This window comes from Rhineura floridana, chromosome 3, assembly GCF_030035675.1.
Source record: "Rhineura floridana isolate rRhiFlo1 chromosome 3, rRhiFlo1.hap2, whole genome shotgun sequence".
NCBI classification, from domain to species: Eukaryota; Metazoa; Chordata; class Lepidosauria; order Squamata; family Rhineuridae; genus Rhineura; species Rhineura floridana.
In genome coordinates, this window is record NC_084482.1 from 40688418 (window position 1) to 40702612 (window position 14195).

General features: G+C 43.6%; 1 protein-coding gene across 8 annotated transcripts in view; it reads left to right on the forward strand.

Annotated features, from left to right (window-relative positions):
- IKZF4 (IKAROS family zinc finger 4) overlaps positions 1-14195 on the forward strand; it is a 78172-nt gene continuing 63977 nt past the window's right edge. For 2 of the 8 annotated variants that reach the window (XM_061615486.1, XM_061615489.1), the window contains exon 1: positions 1-160. The gene's annotated coding sequence lies outside the window, so the exon portion shown is untranslated. Of the gene's footprint in view, positions 161-1105; positions 1344-14195 lie in introns of those variants that run through there. The other 6 variants (XM_061615487.1, XM_061615492.1, XM_061615488.1 and 3 more) reach the window with 4 other exon arrangements.

Here is a 14195-nt window from a genome sequence, read left to right on the forward strand (position 1 = left end):
CATGGCTGGGGGAGGCTATGACAACAGACAGAAATATGGGGATATTAAATGAGGCGTGACCCACAGTTCATCCAAGCCATCTTCACCATCAGCACATCTAAAGAAACAAAGGGCCCGATGGGGCCAGGACGGACCAACTCCCCCCTCCCCGTGGTTTGAGGTTTGCCTTATTACGCCAAACTTTATTTTTTACTTACGAAGGGTATAATGCTATGCCTATCTATTTGAACTTCCATTTAATCCAGTAGGTTTTACCTCCCAGTAAACGTTCCTAGGCTTGGATTATAAGGATGAAACCGTAAGCGCCCGTACTTAGTCTTATTAATAACAATTTACATGTGAGTAAAACTGGTAGGATAGAGAGAGTAGGTAATTAATGCAATTTATTCGTTAGAAAAAAATAGACCTGAACGCATTGTCCGAATCCAAAGACATCAATACAGCGCTTTGTTGTAAACATAATGAAAATCGGAACGGTCATTCACAATAGTTATTAATACGTTAAATTAGTTTCTTCGACATTTCAATGCTCAACAATTTTCACTTGAGGAATCAGTGATTTGCAATTAGTAGAATTTGGGAACGCAGAAACCATAGATCAACCTCATATTATTGACACCAGTCTCTTATTCATATTCTTATTGTATTGTCGTTTGCTAAAGATCGATTGACAACTAATATCGGTTTTTTAAGATTTGGGAGGAACTATCGATCACTATTAGTGCCATCGTCCACCTATTAATGAAATATTCGGCTCCAGGACACGCCCCGTCCCCTTCCCTTTTCCAGCTAGCTGTGCCGATGATCTCGACGTTCAGCTGTCCTGTCTGCTCCCTTTCCTCACAACTCAAGATGCGGGTGCTTCTTAAGATAGTAATCGATACACTAGGCATTCGGATCGTTCCTACTATTCAGGAGCCGCCGAGCTCTGTGTGCTTCTTTCACCTCCTCCGGCTACGACTCTTCCTCCCCAGTTCTCTATCGACTCCCTCGGTTCTCTGCTCCTTCCTCCTTGCCGCGAAACGAGCCTCTTGGAGTGTGTTCGATGTACTCGGTGCTCGTCATCTCCCACCCCTGACGGAATGATGCCCTGGGCGCTTTCTTTGACCACTCGAGCCTCTCGACGCTCTTCTCTCCGTGCCTGTCTCCTAGCAGAGGGACCGGAAGTGGCTCGGGGAGGGGAGGGGGGCTCGGTCCCTCCTCAGGTGAAGGTGCTGCTGATGGAGCCGCCGTTGCGGAGCCATTGAGCCCCCCTCCAGCGCCCCCCACCCCCCTCCCAGCGGCTGGGCCGGGGGGGCCCTCCCCACAGAGAGGCAGCCGGGTTTGGAGCCCCCCCAAGTCAGGTGAGAAGGAAGAGGAGTCCGTGTACTGGGGCTGGGAGGGAACAACAAGCAAAGGGGTATCTGGAAGTGGGGAATCGGATAGCAGAGGGTGAGGCAGTAGTGGGGGAAATAGTTGAGGTTAAGGTACTTGAGGGCTCTGAGTGCCTCCGAGAGAAGCGACTCTGATCAGGACTGGAGATGAAGATGGCAAAGTGTGCGGCTCTGTTAGGAGTAGCTATTGTAAGAGGAACAGCTGGCTGCAGGGAGAAAGGCGCAGAGGAAACTTGGGCTGTGTCTTGGGGGAGCTAAGGAGGGTTTTTGCAAGGGCTGTCGCCTGCTGCGTGGGAAAGTAAAGCAGGGTTATATGTGTAGGAGCAGTTAAGAAGTTCAATTTGTGCTGTGTGGTGGTGGTGGTGACTGGAGAAGTTACCCTGTTATTCAGTTATGGTGGCTGCCAAACAGACTGGAGAAGTACTGGAAAACAAGAAAGGAGGTGGCTGTCACTCCAATCCCATGTTGCCTGAACCTGCTGAAAACAACAAATATTTGAAGTGCCTGTTGCAACGGAAACATCAGGTTGTGTTAGGCTATGGATTTGAACCCTAGCATTCTTCACAGTGTCACTACATTTCCTTTTATCTGCCCACCTTGTCCTTGCAGTGTATTTTGTGCATGTTGCATTTTGATGAGCTTTCATGAAGTCTTTAGGAAAACGTCTTTCCCTTCTTCGGAAAGGCTTCTCTGTTGCATAGTACAGTGCACAGTGCCTTCTGTAAAGTATCTCATATTTTGCATCAGTCATCAAAAGTGAAGGAGGAATTGATAGACCTAGGAACATACTGGGCGAATCATCACAATATTCTTTACTACAGTATGTAGTTTTGCAGAGATGTAACTAAAAGATCCCAATAAAGGCTTAGCAGCCAGATTATCTGTAGTTACTTTTGAGAGACAAACTCAGCTTTTGATGATAAACTTTCCTAGTAGCCTGGTTCCTGTAGATTCCAGTCATTTCCAATTTCCAGCTCTTGCTAAATCAAATCTTTACTATTTCCCAAGTACAATGAGATTAGTTAGTATGCTTTTTCCTAAGTGATAGCGTGTGTGAGCAAGAGAAAAGTAGCAGGAGTGGCAGTACCTCCCCTAAAGAACACAGTTAAAACACACACAAAAACTACTCTACTTTGAAAAATGTGGGAGCCTAATACCATAAGGCTTATGGGAAGGAAAGTTCATTTGAATTGTTCTGCTTTCCTTTAGTTGAGTTTCTTGCACGCTAAAATCATTTCCAGTTTGAAGGGTTCAAACCACTTTAGTGTCATGCTTAGAAAAATAAACTGTCGTGGGCATCTTGTTTTGGAACTGAAGGTTGAATGTTTTGTAGAAATGAAGCTGAAGATTGAATATTTGAGTAGAAATGAAAAGTATAATGCTATAAGCCAGGGCCAAATCCCAAAGTGTCTACCTCCTAAATTTGGCCGCTTTAGCATCTCTAATAAATAGAGGAGATGCCTGGTTTGAGACAATGGAAAGATGCTTAAGAGACCTTTGTGTACAGACTTGTTTGTACAGCTTGTATTTATACAGAATAGTCTTGTGGAACAGGGCAATTTGTTCCACATGCTCTATTTTATATGGACACAAGTTTCCTTTCTTCCTTAAAAAATAGATGCAGTATTCTTAAGTATGACACAGTTGTGTAGGACTTTCTGACAGAATTTTCAATGTAGTCTTAAAGCTGGAAAGTGCTTGTATTATTTGTTTATATTAATAGGGTGGCAAATTCTCTAAATGGCCAGTGTTTGTTGGGAAATGTGTATATGTTGAGTTATTGGATCCCAGTTAGCAGAGTCTCTGATTCAAGCTGATTCCAAGTGCCATGAATGCAACAATATCTACCTACAAAAAGCAGTATTCATGGGGGCAAAATGTTCTCTCCGTCAGTTAAGGCTCATCAGATAAAGGCAGGACTTCATTCATTCTCTAGCATATGTTTAATGCTCCTAGACGTGTATCAGGCAAGTGAATCTTAAGGAGGTTTCAAATTTCTTAGTTTGGTGGATTTAAGTCACATGAGCTGGCACCTGCTTTGTAGATAGGCTTTTTATCCCAAAACTGGTTGTTAGGTTTCAAGATGAACTTCACTACTGACTTATTCAAATGGTATAAAGTTCAGAGACAGCCAGGGATCTGTGCATTAAAAACGATGCTACTTTCTAAGCCGTGGTAGTTCCTTTGTCTAAAGGGGAACAATGCTCCTGTTGCCAGCTTCAAGATGCTAGTGTTTACTAATCATTCTTAACTATCACGGTGTATTGGGTAAAGTCATCTCAATGAGTTTCTTTGACAGTCAGATGCGGGTAGTGCCTGTTAACTGCAAGGCTTTATGATAAGCTTTGGCATTTTCTCTGTTAGCTCTGTTAGTCTGGTCTTATACATGTCTAGTTGTAAGAAAATCCCACTGTTTTCAGTAGGGCTTACTTCCAAGGTTAGAGCTTGCAATCATCATTCATTCATTGGTGATCACTTGTGGCCAAGTAAGATTGTCCTCCAAGAAATGGTGTTTAACAGTGTGTTCATAAGTGACTGTGGAGGCCAATGTTAGAGTGTTCTAAATGATTCACCTATGTTATCTTGTTATTCTTACAACAGCCATGTAAGGTAGGACAGATTTGAACCAGGGACATCCTGATTAATAACTATGTTATGCCAGCTCTACATGGAGTATTTTGTTGCTAACAACTATGTGAAACCATAACACCTCCCCTGCTATTGTATCCAGGCTTATCCAAGGTGAAATCTTTGTTTCTTATGAATGGTACTAATAATGATTTGACAAGTGAAAAGTCTGTAATCACAATAAATGGATGGTGCGGCCTTTGCCTCCACACTTTAAAGGCAGACTGTTAAGTAGCAGCAGCTGGTATAGCACAGTGGGGAGGAGAGTCTGGCTGGGAGTCCAGAGTCTGTGAGTTCAAATCCCGCTCGTGTCTCCTGGGTGTAAAGGGCCAGCTAAAGATCACCCCCACAGGGAGTGGCTCAGGGGTTACGTGCCCTGCCACCTCTGCAGCTGTGGGCAAGCTGCATAGTGTGGTTGCTGACCAGCTCCAGGCGCTATTGGATGAAACCGATTATCTAGATCCATTTCAATCGGGGTTCAGGCCTGGTTTTGGCACTCAGACGGCCTTGGTCGCCTTGTTTGATGACCTATGTCGGGAGAGAGACAGAGGGAGTGTAACTCTGTTGATTCTCCTCGATCTCTCAGCGGCTTTTGATACCATCGACCATGGTATCCTTCTGGAGAGGCTTGCGGAATTGGGAGTTGGAGGCACTGCTTGGCAGTGGTTCCGCTCCTACTTAGCGGGTCGTCTCCAGAAGATAGTGCTTGGGGAACATTGCTCGACACCGGGGGTTTTCCAGTGTGGGGTCCCGCAGGGTTCGGTTCTGTCTCCCATGCTTTTTAACATTTATATGAAGCTGCTGGGGGTGGTCATCAGGAGTTTTGGAGTGCGTTGTCATCAGTATGCTGATGACACGCAGCTCTACTTCTCCTTTACATCTTCTTCAGGTGAGGCAGTCGACGTGCTGAACCGTTGCCTGGACGCGACAATGGACTGGATGAGAACTAACAAACTGAGACTTAATCCTGACAAGACTGAGATGCTGTTGGTGGATGGTTTCTCTGATCGGATGGTGGATATATACCCTGTCCTGGATGGGGTTACACTCCCCCTAAAGGAACAGGTGCGTAGTCTGGGAGTCATCTTAGACTCTTCCCTCACACTTGAGGCTCATGTAGCCTCGGTGGCCCGGAATGCGTTCTACCAACTTCGGTTGGTAGCCCAGCTACGTCCCTATCTGAGTAAGGAGGACCTCACATCAGTGGTACATGCTATGGTAACCTCGCGTCTGGACTACTGCAATGCGCTTTACGTAGGGCTACCTTTGAAGACGATTCGGAAGCTACAGCTAGTGCAAAATGCGGCGGCCAGACTGCTAACAAGAACTAAGCGGTCTGAGCATATAACACCTGTGCTAGCCCGTTTGCACTGGCTTCCAATATGCTTCCGGGCCAGATTCAAAGTGTTGGTACTTACCTATAAAGCCTTATACGGCGCGGGACCATGATATCTGTCGGAACGCCTCTCCCGATATGAACCGGCCCGTACACTACGGTCTACTACGAAGGCCCTCCTCCGGGTTCCGACTCATAGGGAAGCCTGGAGAGTGGTGACAAGATCTAGGGCCTTCTCAGTGGTGGCCCCCGAACTATGGAATGGTCTTCCCGAGGAGGTGCGCCTGGCGCCGACACTATCATCTTTTCGGCGCCAGGTTAAAACCTTTCTCTTCTCTGAGGCATTTTAATTCCTGTTAATTCTAAATTATTATATTTTGATTTTAGACTGTACAGTTTTTTGTACAGTTTTGTATTGTGATATACTGTATTGTGTTATTTTTATTGTATTTTTAATGTTCACCGCCCAGAGAGCTGTTGCTAGTCGGGCGGTATATAAGCTTAATAAAATAAATAAAAATAAATAAAATAATAAATAGTCCCAAGGAGGCCAGCTGCCCCCCAGCTGGCATTTGCGGACAAGGAAGGGGCTGGCTTGTGCAGCTGTGGTAAGCTGAGCAGGCCCTAGCCAGCTGGGGAGGACCAGCCTCAGAGGGAGGCAATGGTAAAGCCCCTCTGAATACCGCTTACCATGAAAACCGTATTCATGGGGTCGCCATAAGTCGGGATCGACTTGAAGGCAGTCCATTTCCATTTTTTTAAGTAGCAAGATTAGAAGAGAGGCTGTTTCTCTTGTGTTTCAGCTTTCTGTTGAAAATGGCTTGGGCTCTATGTGCTTCAGTGACCACTACCAACTTTATTTCCCTTTTGTGGTCTCATGATCAGCCCAAACTCCTTTGTAAGAGCCTCTCTCAGATAGTATACCCCCCCCAATACAATAAGAAACCATACAGTGTCAAGGGTGAAGTTCAAAATACTGGTTATAACCTTTAAGTCTTTTTCTGATGCTGGTCCAATTTACTTGAAGAATAAACTTTCTCTTCTCGGAGAAGGTGGTCGTACCAGATCTTCAGCAGCTAGATCTCTCCTGGTTCCCTCAATTAGAGTGGCTAAACTTGCCAGGACTAGGTCTAAAGCTTTTTCTATTGCGGCTCCCCTACTTTGGAATACCCTGCCAGTGGCCATTCGCCTAGCTCCATCACTTTTGTGTTTTCGGAAGCAGCTGAAAACCTGGCTTTTTGATTAAGTTGGTGGGGATATTCTGTTATAGCCATTCAGTGTAGGCTGTGGACTGGCTGTCATAATTTCATTCTCATTTTTATGTTGTTTTTGTTTTACTTATATGCTGTAATTTGTTTTAGTATGCTGTAATTTGTATTTCGATATGTATTTTATTGTACGTCGCCTAGAGTGACAGGTCTTACCTGCCAGATAGGCATCTAATAAATTTTAGATAATAATAATAATAATACAGAACCATTCCTGGTGCCTGCTCCTTAATGGTAAGAGTGGCTTAGATCTGCGCAAGCCATGGGCATTATGCAGCAACCTTCCGGTTTGGTCTAGCTTTCGGTGGCTGGAATAAGCCTGTATAGGGCAGCCTTGGCCCATGATACTTAACCCTTCAGTAGCATCCTTTTCACACTATTTAGCAATCTCTTATTGTATCTGAGAGCCAGTGTGGTGTAGTGGTTAAGGAGTTGGACTACGACCTGGGAGACCAGGGTTCGAATCCCCACACAGTCATGAAGTTCACTGGGTGACCTTGGGCCAGTCACTGCCTCTCAACCTCAGAGGAAGGCAATGGTAAAACTACCTCTGAATACCATTTACCATGAAAACCCTATTCATAGGGTCGCCATAAGTTGGAATTGACTTGGAGGCAGTCCATTTCCATTTTATTGTATTCTAGATCTCAGGAAAGGTGAGTTTAAAAACTAGAATGACAAGCTATTGAGGATCCAAATAAAAATTCAGCAAGACTTTAGATTAAAGTTGGTTATTGTTCTCTGAAGTTTTTTTAAAACGAGAAATCATCTAAACGATTGATTTTTCTGTTTGAATAAGACTCCTTGCCTGAAATCCTGGGTTCCTGAAGTTATTCCTATTAGTTTATTTGGATGCGCACACAGCCCGCTATATCTTGAAGATTCAGGGTATGTAGTGTCTTAAAAATGGCAAATAATAAAATGATGTAAAATCTTAAATATCTATCACTACTCATCTTTCATTGCCAAATGCATAACCAGACTGAAAGGTTTTCAACACAGGTAGGACCCTGGCAAGTCTTTACTGCAGGGGAGGGAAACCTCAGGTTTGGGGGCCTTTGTGTCTGACCCTCAGGACTACTCGTAGGCTCTGCTCCAACCCTCCTCAAGAGCTTTTGCCTGCCTGGAATGTGTCCTTGAACTGTGTTAATGGCTCTTGCTTGAGGTGGATCGAGAGATATTCTGTATGCAGAAATGTGAGTCTTTTGTGTGGCAGGAATGTAGCTTCCTGTACAAAGGTAAAAGTTGCATCCATTGCTCCACACAGTTTTGCCGCTGGCCACATCTGCCTTTTCTTTTAGCCATGCACACCACTGGCATGTCGCCCCCCAAAGCTGAACAAGGTTCCCCACCCCTGCTTTACCAGAAGGGAGTTCCATAATGCAAGCAGCAACTGAGAAGCACTCTCTGTGTGCCCTTGGGAAACTGATGGTATGGTAACAGAGCATGCTTAGTTGATCCTAGGGACGACAAGGCAGCATATATTGAGCTGATCTGCACATAATGTTAAATCATGGTTTATAATATAAACCATGGTTTGCTCCATGGAAGGAACCAGAGTCTGGCTGGTTGTAGTGTGCAGACCCAGGTCCCTGCATGGCTGTAGTTTATTTGTCTCCAAACAGGAAGCAATGTTGGCTTCTGCTCATGGTTTCTTTGGAGATAAACAAATCACAAGTCCACAGGAGCCCGGATTTATACATCACAACAAGCCAGACTCTGGCTGGTTTAGGATTTGTTTCCTCGCAGCGCATTAACAGTCAGGAATGGGGGAGGAACAAAGTACTTACATCCATTAAACCATAGTTTATTTTAAACTATGGTTGGATGTTGTGTGTGAACTAGGCCATTGTGTTCTCCTCAAAACATTTTTTATCCTTTGGAAGCTTCCCATGAAGCTGCCAACTGCCCATTCTTAGGCCTTAATGATATATGGATGATATCCAATGCTAGTCATACTCAGTGTTAGTCCATACTCAGTTGACTTTACTCTTGAGTGTGACTGATGTTGGATAGCTCCTCATGACTCCTGATGTAGAATAAAAACACTTGGCCACAGATATTGATATATGTCACCATTTATAGCTGAGGGCAATAGTGCCTAGCAGTTAACTCTTTTCCCAAAGAGAACGACACACTTCTTTTCAAGATTGATTTAGCCAGGGAGGTCTGTAACTCTGGAAAGTGTAGCTCTGTGAGGGGTCTCCTAACAACTCTGAGCACCCTTGACAAACTACACTTCCCAGGATTTTTTTGGGGGGGGAAGCTAAACAGTCATGGCTTCCGCCAAAGAATCCTGGGAAGTGTAGTTTGTGAAGGGTGCTCAGAGTTGTTAGGAGACCGCTATTCCCCTCAGAGATCTACACTTTCCTGAGTTCTCTTGGCAGAGGGACTGACTGTTAAATCTCTCTGACAACTGTAACTCCGTGAGGAGAACAGGAGTCTAACGAAGTCAGCACCCTATACACTTCCCAGGATTCTTTGGGGAAAGCCATGACTAAGCCACAGTGTGAATGTGATCCAAGTGTCAGGGTGAGCTCCGTGGTAGGCAAGAGAGAGAAGCTGGGTTATTTCTCTCTCTCTCTCTCTCCTCTGTGGACTGTTTCAGTTTGAAGTTCCTGTTCGCCTGTCATTAGTATAGTCAGCTGGGTTGGGTTTCTTTACTACTTCTAAAAATATTAATGTTCAGAAGTGGCATACACCTTTTTCTTGAATGGTCAGCTCTGCTCCATCTTTGATGATAGGTACATGTGGGAGTAACTTTTGTGAATCTCTTTAAGTTTGTGGGTTGTGGGTTTTTTTTAAAAAAATCTTGCATTTCTGCAGTCCTATTTTGATGTAAACTCATATAGTTGCCCATAAAGTCATTGAGTTGTAATCTTAAATTAAATGGAGATTACCTTTCAGATTTGTTGAGTAAACTGTACAAACAGGGGAATTGCTTGCCCACATTCCTGGGAATGGAAATTCTCTTGAGCTGAAGTTTCTTTCCCAGGATTGCTGACATGTAATTCCCCATTCTGTCTCCACTAGAGATTGGCATGGGAATCCTCATAGGAATAATCCACCAGCTGATAAAATGTGGTGCAGACCTTTTCATTCCAGTGTCTGAAAAAGTTCATTGACTTCCCATTTATTATGCATACTAGAGCAGAAAACCACCATCCTTTCTTTATGGCTGCTTGCACCTCTTTCATGTCCCTTTGTAAATTTACTCTTTGTTTGGTTTCTCCCCTGTTTCTGGGACACCAGGGTTTGGTTTCTGGGTGCAGTGAAAGTCCATGAAGATAGGATATTGCCCTGTCTCTTTCTATTCCCATCTTTCTAGGAATTGCTCTGCACAGTTCCCGACCAAGTTGATGGGGAAGGGAGTGGGGAGGGAAAGGGCAAAGTGTGTGCGAGTGAAGGGGGGTAGGGGGGAGAGGTATCATCCTGCATAAATGTTCCTGCATGAAGTAATGCTAGTGTGTGCATCTTTGGCAGTGGTCCACAAGTCAATTTAAAATAATTATTGTTGGCATTATCCTCATCCCTAGGTCTTAACTTCTTTCAGAAGGACCAGAATCTGTTGTCATATGCGCTTAGTTGTTTAAAAAAAGAAGATCCCCAGTGGGAGCGGTTTGAGAGAATTTGTATGTAAATTTCTTCTAAAGAACAAAATTAGAGTGCATTAGCCTGCATAGATAGGCCCATGGGAGACATCTAGAGTTCTGTTGGAATGAACCTGTAAGAAATGCTAAATGGAAATGTTAAATACTTTTAATATTAAAATCCTTGAGTGTAGAAGATGCATAATTGTACAAAAAATCTGGTGATGTGCTGATGGAGTGTGTGTTACAGCAGAAACATAGTGTGCACCAGGGGGCTGTAGTTAATGCACATTTCATGTTTACTGTAATTAACAAGAGAAAGTTAACATTTACTTAACAATGCTTAACTTGGCTAGGATGCCCACAAAATTTTACATTCATATAGATATAGCCAGACCTTTTGTAGTAGACAGATCTTGCCTCAGTTCAGTAGTGTCCAGTCAAGTGGGTAACCAAAATGCTCAAAACTGATTCAGCCGTTTGAAATCATGAACAGGCAGGGCTTTGGAAAGGTTTTCTTAGTCCCTGTGTTCTCATGCATGAATCCTACAAATACTTTTTAATGAATGCTGACATTTGAGATTCTCAGCATTTTAAGTATTGCTAGTGCCTGGGAGGTTGGAGAGAGAGCAGCATCTGATGCCAACTCCTGCATTCATGCGATCCTCCTCTGCAACTACTGCTGGAAAAATCTGAAGAGCCTAAAGATTAACTGTTGACCCACAGAAAGTTGAAATGTTTTTCCAGTGGCATGTATATTAATCTGAGATCTCCACAAGACATTATCTCAGTCCCTCCTATCTTTCAGCACTGATAACTGTACAAGGTTTGCTAATGTGCTTCAAAGCATTTGCAGTGAATACAGATGGCCCAGCGTAGGCTTTTCTGATTGCTTTCTCTCCGGCTTGCCCGTTTCCACAGGTTTTCATGAAGTTTCTCTGTACCACAGCCAGAAGCCATTTAGTGTCAGCACACACATGGATCACTGGGAAAACATTTTCTTTGGTGTGTAATGTGCTGTCAATTTGATAGCTACATTAGCTTTTTGTTTGTTTACAAATACAAAGGGTTTCTTCCAGGCTTGCGTTTGAAACGTTTCTAACAATCAATTTCTAACAATCAAAACGCTTTCTCTCTCTTCCACCCCACCCCCTTCCCCTTGCTGCAAGTGGCTGGTTCATCTGACTAACTTCTGTTTGCAGCAGGAGTGGAAAACAAATCTTCACAGAGGAAAATAAATTGCTGCTCATGGAAACAATGGGTTGGGAAAAACAGTAAAGCCTTTATGGATCTTACTAAGCTTTCCCTTAACTCTGTAAGCTTTCAGGTGTTAATTATTGACTGCCAACAATTTTTGGGTGCTAGCCTGGCCAGATGTCCATGCCCCCTCCCTTTTGTGAAATCTCTGGCTGAAGGCATGTTGTTGTTGTTGTTGTTGTTGTTGTTGTTATAAAGCCCAGTGGCTTTTTAACTTAATTGTTCCTTTTTGCCTTGCTTGCTCATTTGCCTTGGCTTCCTATCACGCTGGCTGGCAGCATATGATAGAGGTTGGGAAAGGGCTGCTTGTCCTCTACCTCTCACCACATGCACAATTTTAAGCCCTTTCTGCTGCTCCTCTTGCCATTGATTTCTTTGTTTCTTTCTGTTCTCCACTACAGTTGGTGGATGGTTCTTGCTGAGCTCAAAACACACTACTTCAGTCTTGTTGAGAGGAGGTACTGTAACAGGATGGTTTAATTAAAAGATTTGTGTTGTGTTCAGGGGGTTCACCAGGTTCCATTAGCAGCAGGGATGTGACCCATCTGTACTTGGTCTATGAGTGTTCATATCCTGGGAGCTACTTATGGTCTGTGTGCATCTGTGTCTATGGTGAAGGCAGAACTGCATCTGAAGTTAAACTTTAATCAGCCTTGCCTTTTAGGGTTTTTTTAAAACCCTATCAATCTTTGTTTTGAGAGCTGGATCATATGTTATATTTCAGAACTAAGCTACACAAATAATTGCTCACTTAAGCAGTGAAAAGGCAGACAGCTATTTGGAGCACAAGAGGTGGGCCAAGGTTGGATTGACAGGCTTCCTTTCCATTTAATTTTTTTATATTTTCTTTAGGTCTGTACATCCACACGGGTTGTGGATCTAAGCTTGCATTGCAGGTGAATAACCAACTCTGACCTTTCTTAGAATGGCATGCCTGTCTTCACTTTAAAGCAGAAGTAAACAAAAAAGACCTAGTAAGGGTAAGCTATCTTGAGGAAATATAGTGCATAGAACTTTGTCTGTCATACCTATCCTGAAAATTGAAATTGCCAAGGGGCAGAGCAGTCCAACTCAGGGGAAGCCAGCATACGTTGTGCTGGAGTGAGAGAAGCCAGAGTAAAGTTCTGCAGTATCCAGTTGCCATTCAGGAGCCTCTGGGTTGTCTGCATGCCGACTCAGCCAGGAGCTGCGCACAGGGACCAGAAAGTAAAAGCCTGCTCTCTCAAATACCCTTACCAGGGAGTAAGCCCTCTTTATTTACTTCTGTTGCAATCATTTTCTTAGACTGACCTTTTTCTCATCGTAACTTTTGCCTGGATTGGGACCTGCAGGTGCGCTCTGAACATGAGGTGGATGTGGCCTGGATCCCCTCACTTTGGCCCCACCCCTGACACTCCTCTTTTCCAGGCCTTATGCCAGCTCCATTTGTGCTGGTCCCAGCTGAACCGGGCTGGCCCAGCTGAGGGGCTTGAGCTGGGACCCAGCCAGCTCAGCCGGAGATCTGCTGCATCCAGCTCCCCTCAGCCCAGCATAAATGCGAGTTGGATTGCACCCTAAGATGATGACCACTATGTGCTAGCGACTCTCTTCTGGTTTTTACTTTTATTTTGTTTTAGTTTTAGTACATATTATTTTAATTACTAATAGATCTGATACGTCAGATTCTGTTATAATCACAAAAAGCAGCCTGATTGTCCTATTCATTTGAGCCCACAATACGGACTGGTGGGTATTTGAAAGAATGTAATGCAAGGAAAGAACAAAAGTTTAAACACTGCCATTAAAAAACTGCCATAAAAGCATTTAATTTAGTGTACTTATCAGCCTGTAAGATAGTCTTAAAACCTTTTCAAAAACTATAGATTAAGCATTTTGAAGACAAACACAGAATCATAGAATAATAGAGTTGGAATGGAGATGTGCATTTCATCTAGCCACATTTTGCCCAATGGCTTTTGCTTGGAACTGAGTGTCATACTTCCAAGATTCAGTTTTATTCTGTTCATTAAACAATTTGAGTAGGACTTGCATTCATTATTGTATATTATAAGTTAAGTGAAGCTAGTTTTCCAAGAGGACCTCCATTTTATGTGTGGGGGAATCTGTTCTAAAGTTTAAAAGAATTTAACATTTGTACAGAACTGCAGCTAAAGTGCCTTGCTTGAGGCTGTACAGCAGGGGTGGGGAACCTTGATTATAAGAAGTTTAGTCCAAAACATCTGGAGGGCACCAGCGTGGGGAAGGCTATGTATTTGAAATCAGACTGGCACTCTGGTGCTAAATATTTGTGCCTGCATGTGTGCTTTGGGTACAAGCATAACACCATGTTTGGCATTGTGTTGGTATAACTGTTAGTATGACCTGTGCTAGGCACTCTTGAATTGATATGGAATCATGGAGTAGGGCAAGGAGTCTGTGAAATGCAGAGGTTCTGGCTGCTGGAAACACCCTCTGAGCTTATTGCATAAACTGTTTGAATACTTTGGGACTTCTCCACAACAATAAAAGCCAAGAACTTCTTTAAAAAAGAAACAAAGCTGCGATTGTTGAAATTCGAAAAAGGCCTTAGCTCCCATAAGTTATAGCCCTGTATAATTCTAGAATTTCTTACTCTGGAGCTGGGCCGAGGCGGGGGGAATGTAGAAGGAGGAAATTGAGCCTAAGCTCCTGATCCAATAAAGGATATCTGTGCATAAAAAGCAGGTTTCTTCATGTGCAGCGCTTGAATTGCAGGCAGAAGTTG